At 37.1% G+C, this 9,821-nt stretch overlaps 1 pseudogene; it reads left to right on the top strand.

The window, feature by feature from the left end:
• LOC107723294 (low-density lipoprotein receptor-related protein 6-like) overlaps window positions 1–8,404 on the top strand; it is a 16,634-nt pseudogene extending 8,230 nt beyond the window's left edge.
• Window positions 8,405–9,821: the final 1,417 nt, after the last annotated feature.

Below are 9,821 nucleotides of genomic sequence, written 5' to 3'. Positions count from 1 at the left end.
TCGAGACGGAGCGTCGCCGAACTCAAACATGTTTGATATTTATGACTCTTGATCGGGCTGCCTCTGACGTGATACCCGCAATAGCCAATGAGAGCGAGCAAGCCGGATGTTGCGGATGTTGCGTGCTTTTATAGCTGAAACATGGCAGCCACAAACATGCCATGAAAGCAGAGCATATTCTTTAGAACGCGCGCCGGGAGAGCCCGGGTGTTTGATCTCGCGAGTGTCCGTGAGATCTCGTGTCACTGTGAAATCGTTCCTACAATCATCAAGTGTGTGGTCTCGTGGTCTGGTCTAATCATCTAGTGTGCGCATTCAGAGGATTATAAGGCTAAAAATCGGTTGAACTGTCTTCATGTCTGTGGTCTCCCATGGTTTTAAAATCTTTTAAGATTTGAAAATCATCAAGTGTGCAGCCAGCTTAAATGACTAAATGTAAATGTAGTGGTTGAAATGGGTACTGCAGTCCAAAAACATTAGAGAGAGGCCCTGTCCCAAATGGCACCCTAAATCCTCCTGGTCTTCCTCGGAGTCCGCACTTTCGTGACGTAATGCTGCTTTGACTGTCGGGTAGAAGTCTGCTGCGGAGCTCGCCCCAGCGCGGGCTCGGCAGAAATGCGGATCGAGGGCACATAACGGCCGCAAAGGGGGCGCTCGCGAGCACCCTTCTGAACGCTAAAATGACAAATGGGACACCCTACTGCAGGGATCCTCAAATCTGGCCCACGAGATCCACTTTCCTGCAGAGTTTAGCTCTAACCCTAATCAAACACACCTGAGCAAGCTAATCAATGTCTTCAGGATCATTAGAAAATCACAGGTAGGTGATTTTGATCAGGGTTGGAGCTAAACTCTGCAGCGCATTGGCCCTCCAGGGCAAGATTTGAGGAACACTGCCGTACCATTCGTCAATATATATATATATATATATATATAAAGCTAATTCAGCTGAACTGAATTGAGATGTTCTTGTTTCATACTTGAACTTCGCAACATTAATACTGCTACTGAACGGAATTGAAACAACATTGAACTAAATTGAACTGAATAATGACTCTATTGTGTTTTTAGAGCTGCTTTACAGCTGAAATCGAATTTGTTTCATATTTGATGAATTTGACAACATTAACACTGTTATTTTCCTATTTATTACTGTAAAGCTGTTTTAAAACAGTCTGTATTGTATAAAGTGCTACATAAACTTTACTTGACTTTACATATTGCCTGATCATGACTGGACAGACCATGTTGCAGAAACGCAAAACAGGTGTAAATAAGGCTGATTATTTGTCGATGTATTAAAGTTCTTGATGTGACAGAATTGGTAATGACCTGTAAGCGTCTCTCTCTCTCTGTATCTCTCTCCGTGTCAGGTATCAGTGCAGACAGTCTGGCAGTGGACTGGGTGGCGAGGAACCTCTACTGGGCCGATAGCGTCAACAGCCAGATCAATGCATTGGGACTGGACAGTGCTGCCACCAGAACCACAGATATTGTGATGATCCTGGGTGAAGATCTAGGGCAGCTTCGCTCCATCGCTCTGCTGCCACAGAAAGGGTTTGAATAATCATTCTTTTGTCACATTTTTTTTTTATTTACAGAGCCACCAGTGGGCACTACAAAGCACGAGAACCACTGTTTTAGGATGTTACTTATGATGTAAATGAAATTATTTGTTTACCCTGATATTTGTCATTCCTTCAGAATTATGTTTCTTTATGCACCAAGAGCTTGTAACACTCCAAAGAGAAAGGAAAAATTGAAATCGCATCATATGACCCCTTCAACTACAGTACATCACTAGTTAGATATGGGTCTTTAATGAAAGAAAGATCCACTATGAGTTGAAAATATATTCTAGCATCTTTTAAAAGCATTGTTCAATCAATTCCCCTCTCCAATTTCGCAGCTCTTGCAGATGATGGAGACCCCCAGTCCATTCTCAGTGTCTGTGTTCAATGATAAGGTCTACTGGTCTGATACCAAAAGAGGAACCATTCAGAGAGCTCACAAAAGCACGGGCAAACAGCACCAAGTTCTGCTCAAACGTCCTGGACAGCCGTTTGGTTTGAAGGCAAGTATTCCTGAACACTGTGATCAGAAAAATCTAATTAAACCCCACAGACATTCGCAAAGTGCAGGCTATATTTGCTTGCTTTGAAACATGCACGTGTAAGATGTAAATCAGGTAACTGGTGCTTGTGTGTGTCTGCAGGTCATTCATGCACTTTTCCAAGTGGGCGTCTCTAACCCGTGTGCTTCCCAGCACTGCTCTCACCTGTGTGTTTTATCGCCGGGGCTGAAGGCTGTGTGCAAGTGTCCGTCTCAGTTCCTGCTGGATGAAGATGGACTGACCTGCACCAAACCCAAAGACTTGTCCTTCCTGTTGTTTCTTTCTCCAACTGCTATCACACAGGTGTTGCTGTTAATACCTTATGGTCAAAGCTAGATGTTAAAAAAGTCATATGTTCATTAACTGACTAATTCATAGTAGTGCAGTTCATGTAATTTATCTTAAGATATGGCAGTGAATACAACAAATGATCATTCAAACCATTTTCTCTTTGATTCTAGCATAAGGTCAGAAATAGGATTAGGACCGTTTCTGTTTGACTGCAGTGCGGTGTTGTTTCAGGACCAACAAAAGATAATCATCATTACTGTTTTTTTTTTTTTTTACATTTATATACAATAATAAAAGTAATAATAGTAATACATGGTCTCTATAGCCCTGTTATTTGCAAATTATTATCATAATTATTTTAACAGCTATAGAATGTAAAATGTCCTTTTAATCCAGTGCTGCTGTTTATTTACGTTTAATGCCTTGCAAGCTTTAAGTCAGCATTTTTTTTTTCTAAAAAAATCACTATAACACAACACGTGCATGGATGCACAATAACATGCATCCATGCATTTGTTCACTTCTCTACCATGGATAAAACTAAAGTCCCTAAAATAAGCCTACTTTGTTTTCTTTATCGATAATCTTGAATCTATGTCACAATACAGACACCACGTTTCGTGCTTAAATGTGCTCTAGAAATAAAACTGAACTTGAACTAAAACTGAACTTCAGTTTCATTCATCTTTAAACATTTGAGTCTTTGTGATGTATTCCACGTTGTTACAGATTGGTTAGTGTTATCTAGCTGGTAAATACAGATTTGGTGTGATCAAAATTGCAAAAATGACTTGTGATACTCTTGAAAGAATGTGATCAATCAGTCAGTAATGTTTTGCATTAAATGCCACTGTTTTCCAGCAAAAAATAATGTTTTTGTGAATTTGGGTTATATTATAGCTATATGAATTCCAGATTTTGTAAATGAAAAAAAAAAATGAAGGGGGAAAAAAAAATAAAAATCTCACACACACATATATATATATGATAGTGTATACATGCATAAATATAATAACATACAGTAACAAAAAATAAGAACTACATATTTACAATTAAGCCCTTGATACACCATCTTTTAAATATGCAAAGTCTTCTATGTGGAGCGTAAGTGGATTAGACTTTAACACAATTTGTCTCTCTCAGATTTATTTACAGAACAGACACAGCGACGCGGACCTAAAGAACTGGCCTGAACATCGCCGTTTTGACCTTCCCAACATGAACAAGTCAACCATGTTCGATTTAGTGCTGCGGGACCTCACCCTGTACGTGTCTGATGGCGGACAGCCCGTCGTGGGGCTCTTCAAGATGAAGGACACTGCGCTGGTGCCTCGTGGGAAACTGCTCCAGCTGCATAAGGACTGGCTGCGTGCATTCTCAGTGGACTGGATCACCCTGAACGTGTACTGGAGCAGCGAGAAGCTGCCTGGCCTGCAGGTCACCTCACCAGATGACACACACACCAGTGTGTTAATACAGGACGGTGTCGGAGCCATTGAATCCATTGCTCTGGACCCACCCAGCGGACGCCTCTGCTTCTCAAACAAAGTCCAGGGAGGTCAAATGACCCGGGTGGAGTGTGTCTATATGAATGGACAGAACAGGACAGTGGTGTGGAGTAATTCAGTTCAGCCAACATCACTGATCTTGTTGGATGAAGGGAATAAACTGTACTGGGCTGACACTGGTATGTTTTTTTTTAAATATATACTCTCATAATAAACTCTCATATGCTCACCAAAGCTGAGCATATGATTATGTAAAACAGTAATATTGTAAAATATTAATAATACATTTTAAAATGTCATTTATTCCTGTGACCATGAAGACTGGAGTAATGATGCTAAAAATTCAGCTTTGTATCACAGGAATAAATTACATTTTAAAATATATTAAAACAGGAAATAGTTAATTTAAACTAATATTTCACAATATTACTGTTTTTACTGTATATTTGATCGGATAAATTACAGTGGGTATAGAAAATAAAATCACGTTTTGTTGCTTAGCAGCCTGAAATGAAGATGGACACAGGTTTTGTTTTATCCGGCTGTATTTACTCAGCGCAACTTATAACATCCAAGTGAAAGATATAACACCAACATGTCAGAAAAAAATAAAAAACAGAATCACTGATTTGGAAAAAGGATCACACCCTCCTAAAAAATGACTTGTAAACTCAATCAGGTGTAGCTAATCACCTTCTCAATGGCACACAGAGCCATTTGACTTCCAGCTGTGATCAGCTGTGCTCATTTTGATCAGCTCAGCATGAAAAGAGCTTTCCTGGAGCATTTCAGTCCTTGGTAGTGCAACTGAAGCAAACAATCAACTATGGGTGGCAAGGCACTGTCAAAAGATCTCCGGGATAAAGTTGTGGACATGCACAAGTCAGGAGATGAATACAAAAAAAATCCAAAGGCTTTATCAATGCCTAGAAGCACAGTGAAGTATATTATTTAGAAGTGGAAGGTATTTGATACAACACAGATCCTCTCTGGATCAGGACGTCGCTCCAAACTGGATGAAAGAGCCGGAGGAAACTAATTAATTTCAGGCTGCAAAGCAACAACATTTTATTATTTTAATGGGGGGTGATTCTTTTGTATACCCATATATATATATATATAATCCGTAATATAATGATCTTTTCTCTAGGTCTTGCAGTAATTGGTTCAGTTGGTGTAGATGGTTCTGGATACAAGGAAATAAAGACAGAAGCCGGCTTGATGGCATTTGCTTTGGTTAACAAAGTGCTTGTTTGGATTACTAAAAAAGGTACATTTGTATGAGGACTTCGAGTTCTTCCTGTGGGGAAAAACCAGGTCATACCAGGTTAAGATGTTTTTTTTTTCCTGATAATCTGTCCATTGTTGTTTAGACTCCACTAAGTGTTGGTTTAGCGATGATAAACATACAGGGAAGCTGTGGTTTGATGTGGACACCGACATCGTTAGTCTGAAAGCATTCGCAAAGTCAAGACAAAAAGGTGGGGATATGGTTACGTAATAACGTATTACATTTATGTAAATTATGAAGCATTAATTAGTCCATTTCATATTTCAGGCACTAATCTCTGATCTAATGATAATGGAGGCTGCAGTCACCTCTGTCTCGCGTTCCCTGGAGGAATGACGTGCCATTGTGCCCACAATCACCGCCTGGTCAACGGCATAGACTGCAGTCCAGACCCCCGCTGCCTTCAAGGCACCAAACCTTGCCTGAGTGAAGACATCTGTCTACCTCTGGAGCAGTTCTGCAACGGCGTCGCCGACTGTCCAGATCATTCTGATGAGAACTGTGAGGAAACGTCAAATCCTAACCTTCTGGTTTAAATTTTACAAATGTTTTGGGGAGGAAAAAGTTTGCTTTACCAATAACATAGATTATTCTGTTATGGGTAGTTGCCATTGGGGTGTATTTTTTTCACTGTGAAGAACATATACAGGTCAATTTTACCCCAAAATCAAATAAGAAAAATAGGAAAATTGAAATGTGCATAATGAAAACATTCTTAATGGTCCCAAAAATAGGCTTAATTTTAGTTTGGGACACTTTAGAGAATTGTTTCTTTATGATAATTATAATTTTTTGCTTAGTCTTGTTACTGTAATGCATCACAAAAAATATTAGAGTAAATAAAATTAATAATAAAAAATAAAAATAGCGTAATATTTATACTTGAATTTATTTTAAAAATTTGTATTACTCCAATGAAATCACCCGCATACATACACACACGTATTCTGTGTGTGTGTATAGAATCAAAACATACAGAATCAAGAGAAAAATTGAAAATTAAATTTTGCATTGTTAATAACCTTAATTAGTCTTAAGTATTTATACATGAATTTATATAAATTTCAATGTATTGTATTGAATTGTATTCAATGAAATCACACAATGATTTTTATTTTAGAATTCTATATCTACATAATTCCCCTTTTAAGTGAAAAATGACCCAGACATGATTTCATTAGATTCACTCAACAATATTAAACAGATGCATATAATTGAACATCTTTTATTTTGACTTCTCAGGTCTTCAGGATACACAACAAAACGTCCGGATCAATCCTAAAGCGTTTCGTCCAGGTTTGAGTGATAATGTCATACCAGAGAACGTGGAGTCTGAGGCATGTGGCGTTACGCTGTGTAATGGCAACGGTAAATGCTCGACCCAGAACGGCGTGACAGTGTGCGTCTGTGAGGCGGGTTATAGTGGAGAGCACTGCCAGGATCTTTCGAGTGGGCTCTCGCAGGGGCCGCTTCTGTACGGAGTAGTTGGACTGTGTGCCGCTGTGGTCGTCCTGGGGGTCATCGTCGGCTTCATTCAGAAGAAAAAAGCCACAAATCGGAGGTATGCTGTAATCTGCTGACATTCATTTACTTATGAAGGTTGAAATCATATTTGTTATGAGGATTAAACTGTGTTTGTGTTTAGGCAAGCAGCACGGGCTGTGAATGTGCAGGAAACAGGCATGAAGGAACTAGAGAAAAGACGAGAGACGTCTTCAGTAAAATCTAATGGAAAAGACACTGAATTCTCAGAGGTATGAATTAAGAGAAGGGTAATGATATTAAAGGAATACTTTACCCCAAGATGAAATTTTGCAGAAAATGTACTTACCCTCAGGTCATCCAGGATGTAGATGAGTTTGTTGTTCATCGTAACAGATTTGGAGAAACATAGCATTCCATCACTTTCTCACCAGTGGATCCTCTGCAGTGAATGGGTGCCGTCAGAATGAGAGTCCAAACAGCTGATAAAAACAGCACAATAATCCAGTCCATCAATTAATGTTTTGTGAAGTGAAAAGTTACATGAAACGAAGAAACAAATCCAACAATAAGACATAAAACTTCAAACCGTTGCTTCAAGCTAAAATCTGAGTAAAAAAAAAAAGGTAATGAAGAAAGTGCACAGAATCTGATGTGAATCAGGAGAGAAATATGCACAGATCAAGCAAGTTTTTTGTGGATTATAGTGGAAATATGTTGGTGGATTTTGATGTGAGGACAACAGGGGTGGACTTTTTCACTGGAGGAAGCATTATGATGGATTATGGACTTAATATGGACGTAATAAACAATTTAAAGCTAAAATGCCTTGATGGATTTGTTTCTTACAAACATGCAGCTTTTCACTTCACAAGACGTTAACTGATGGATCGCATGGATTATTGTGATGTTTTTATCAGCGGTTTGGACTCTCATTCTGACGGCACCCATTCACTGCAGAGGATCCATTGGTGAACAAGTGATGCACTGCTACATTTCCCCAAATTTGTTCTTATGAAGAAAACTCATCTACATCTTGGCCTGCCTGAGAGTCGAGTCAAGTCACCTTTATTTATATAGCGCTTTATACAATACAGATTGTGTCAAAGCAGCTTTACATGGTCTCGGCTGACATTCAGGGCTGTAGAGGTCGTCTCTAGGTGCTGATCCATCATCTGATCTGGATAAGGACTGGATCTGGTGGCTACGGTGACCTCAGAATAAGAATAAAACAGACTAATATTAGCGTAGATGCTACATCGGGTGTTATGGGAAGTGTTCCCGGTTCTGGTTGCGAGTGAGTACATTTTCAGCAAATTTTAATTTTAATTTTTGCTCCAGGAAAAAGTTCCCATTAGCAAAGATTGTGTAATATTTGCTGTGAAAATGCTTTATATGGTTTTGAAATAACTGATTTGACACTTTTTTTTTTTTTCTCTGTCTTTAGGAAAACGTGGTAACATCTGTGGACTAGCTTCAACATGTTTGCTGTAACATCTTGGTTTCTTTGAAATAAAGTCATGTTGCATTTGAATTTGAAAAGTCAAATTCACAGTCTAGTTTGTGCAATTACCTTCACCTTCCATACCATCTGTAAACAAACTGTTGCATAACTATCATTCTGTTCTTATTCAATGTCTAAAGGCAAAATATGAAACTTAGCAACTTAAATGACGATATCTTGGTTTACCACATAAGTACTGCAGAAATCGATTTTGCCACAGCACCACATTGTATACCTGTCAAAATTAAAGATTAAAGTCCATTTTTAAGAAACGTGTTGTGAAATGATGCTCATGACCTCATTAATGCAACAGAGGTTAAATGCATATTTTATGTAATTTTAAGAATGCAAAGGACGGTACAACACTAGAGAAGGTCTAGTGAACAATTCATAATTTGTCCATTTTTATACTTCAAATTTTTTACATATTTGTCCATTAAAATCAGTTTTCTAAAATAGGTTGAAGAATCTCATATTTTTTTGCCGGCGTATTAAGCATCACCCTTGCCTTCCCAGTGGGTTCACCTTTACATAAGGTGTTTCACAATAGATAAAATGTAATTTATTTAAATTAAATGCACATTTAATATTACATTATTTTTATGTAGCTTAATATTAAATTAGTTTAAAATTTAATTACATTTAAATGTAATTGAACTAACATTGTTGTAGTTAATAATGGTAACACTTTAGTTTAGGGACCAATTCTTCTACTCACTAGTTGCTTAGCATGCATATTACAAGCATATTGGCTGTTTATTTGTATTAATAAAAGACATTAATGCCTTTTTCTGCTTAACCGTATTTTAGAGCCCTTAATCCGACCCCATACCTAAACTTAACAACTACCTTACTAACTATTAATAAGCAATAAATTAGGAGTTTGAGGCAAAATCGTAGTTAATAGTGAGAATTGGTCCTAAAGCTAAAGCGTGACCTTGATAATTAAGATTTAATAATTATTCATTATTAATAGTTAATAATTGAGACATGACATTTACATTGTATTTAATTACGTCATTAATTTTGATTTAATTATACTGAGGAATTTGAAGTTTTAATTTATTTCATAGTTATAATCGACAAAGTCAGAATTATTACATAAATTGTCTTTAAATTGAGATTTAAAGTCAAAATTATGATGATGTCATAGTCAATTTAATTATATTTTTGTCTCATATTTGAAACATTTCAGTAAAGCTGTAGCCTAATCAATTTAAATCATGTTTTTTTTTTCTCTCTCTTTTTTCATATCCAGAGAGCAAGACAAAGACGTCTGCTATGGAATTTAAAAAATAAGAGGTAGTTGCTACTTTTCCAATTCTCAGTTTATATCACAATTCTCGCTTTTTTCTTAGAATAAAAAAAAGCATATAAACTCAGTTGTGAGATATTAACTCAATTGCAAAACTCACAATTCTTAAAAGTTAGAATTGTAAGATGTAAACTCGCAATTGCAAGACAAAAAAATCAGAATTGAGTTTATATGTTGCAAATCTTACTTTTTTTTTTTTTTTTTTTTTCTCAGAATTGTGAGATAAAGTTATTAAAATGTAAAAATTTTTTTTGAAATTTTTTTTTTTTTTTTTTTTTTTTTTTCCTCAGAATTGTGAGATAAAGTTATTGCTCTTG

This window comes from Sinocyclocheilus rhinocerous, unplaced genomic scaffold, assembly GCF_001515625.1.
Source record: "Sinocyclocheilus rhinocerous isolate Xijiao unplaced genomic scaffold, SAMN03320098_v1.1 scaffold665, whole genome shotgun sequence".
Taxonomy (NCBI): domain Eukaryota; kingdom Metazoa; phylum Chordata; class Actinopteri; order Cypriniformes; family Cyprinidae; genus Sinocyclocheilus; species Sinocyclocheilus rhinocerous.
This window is presented reverse-complemented; position numbering and strand designations above follow the sequence as displayed.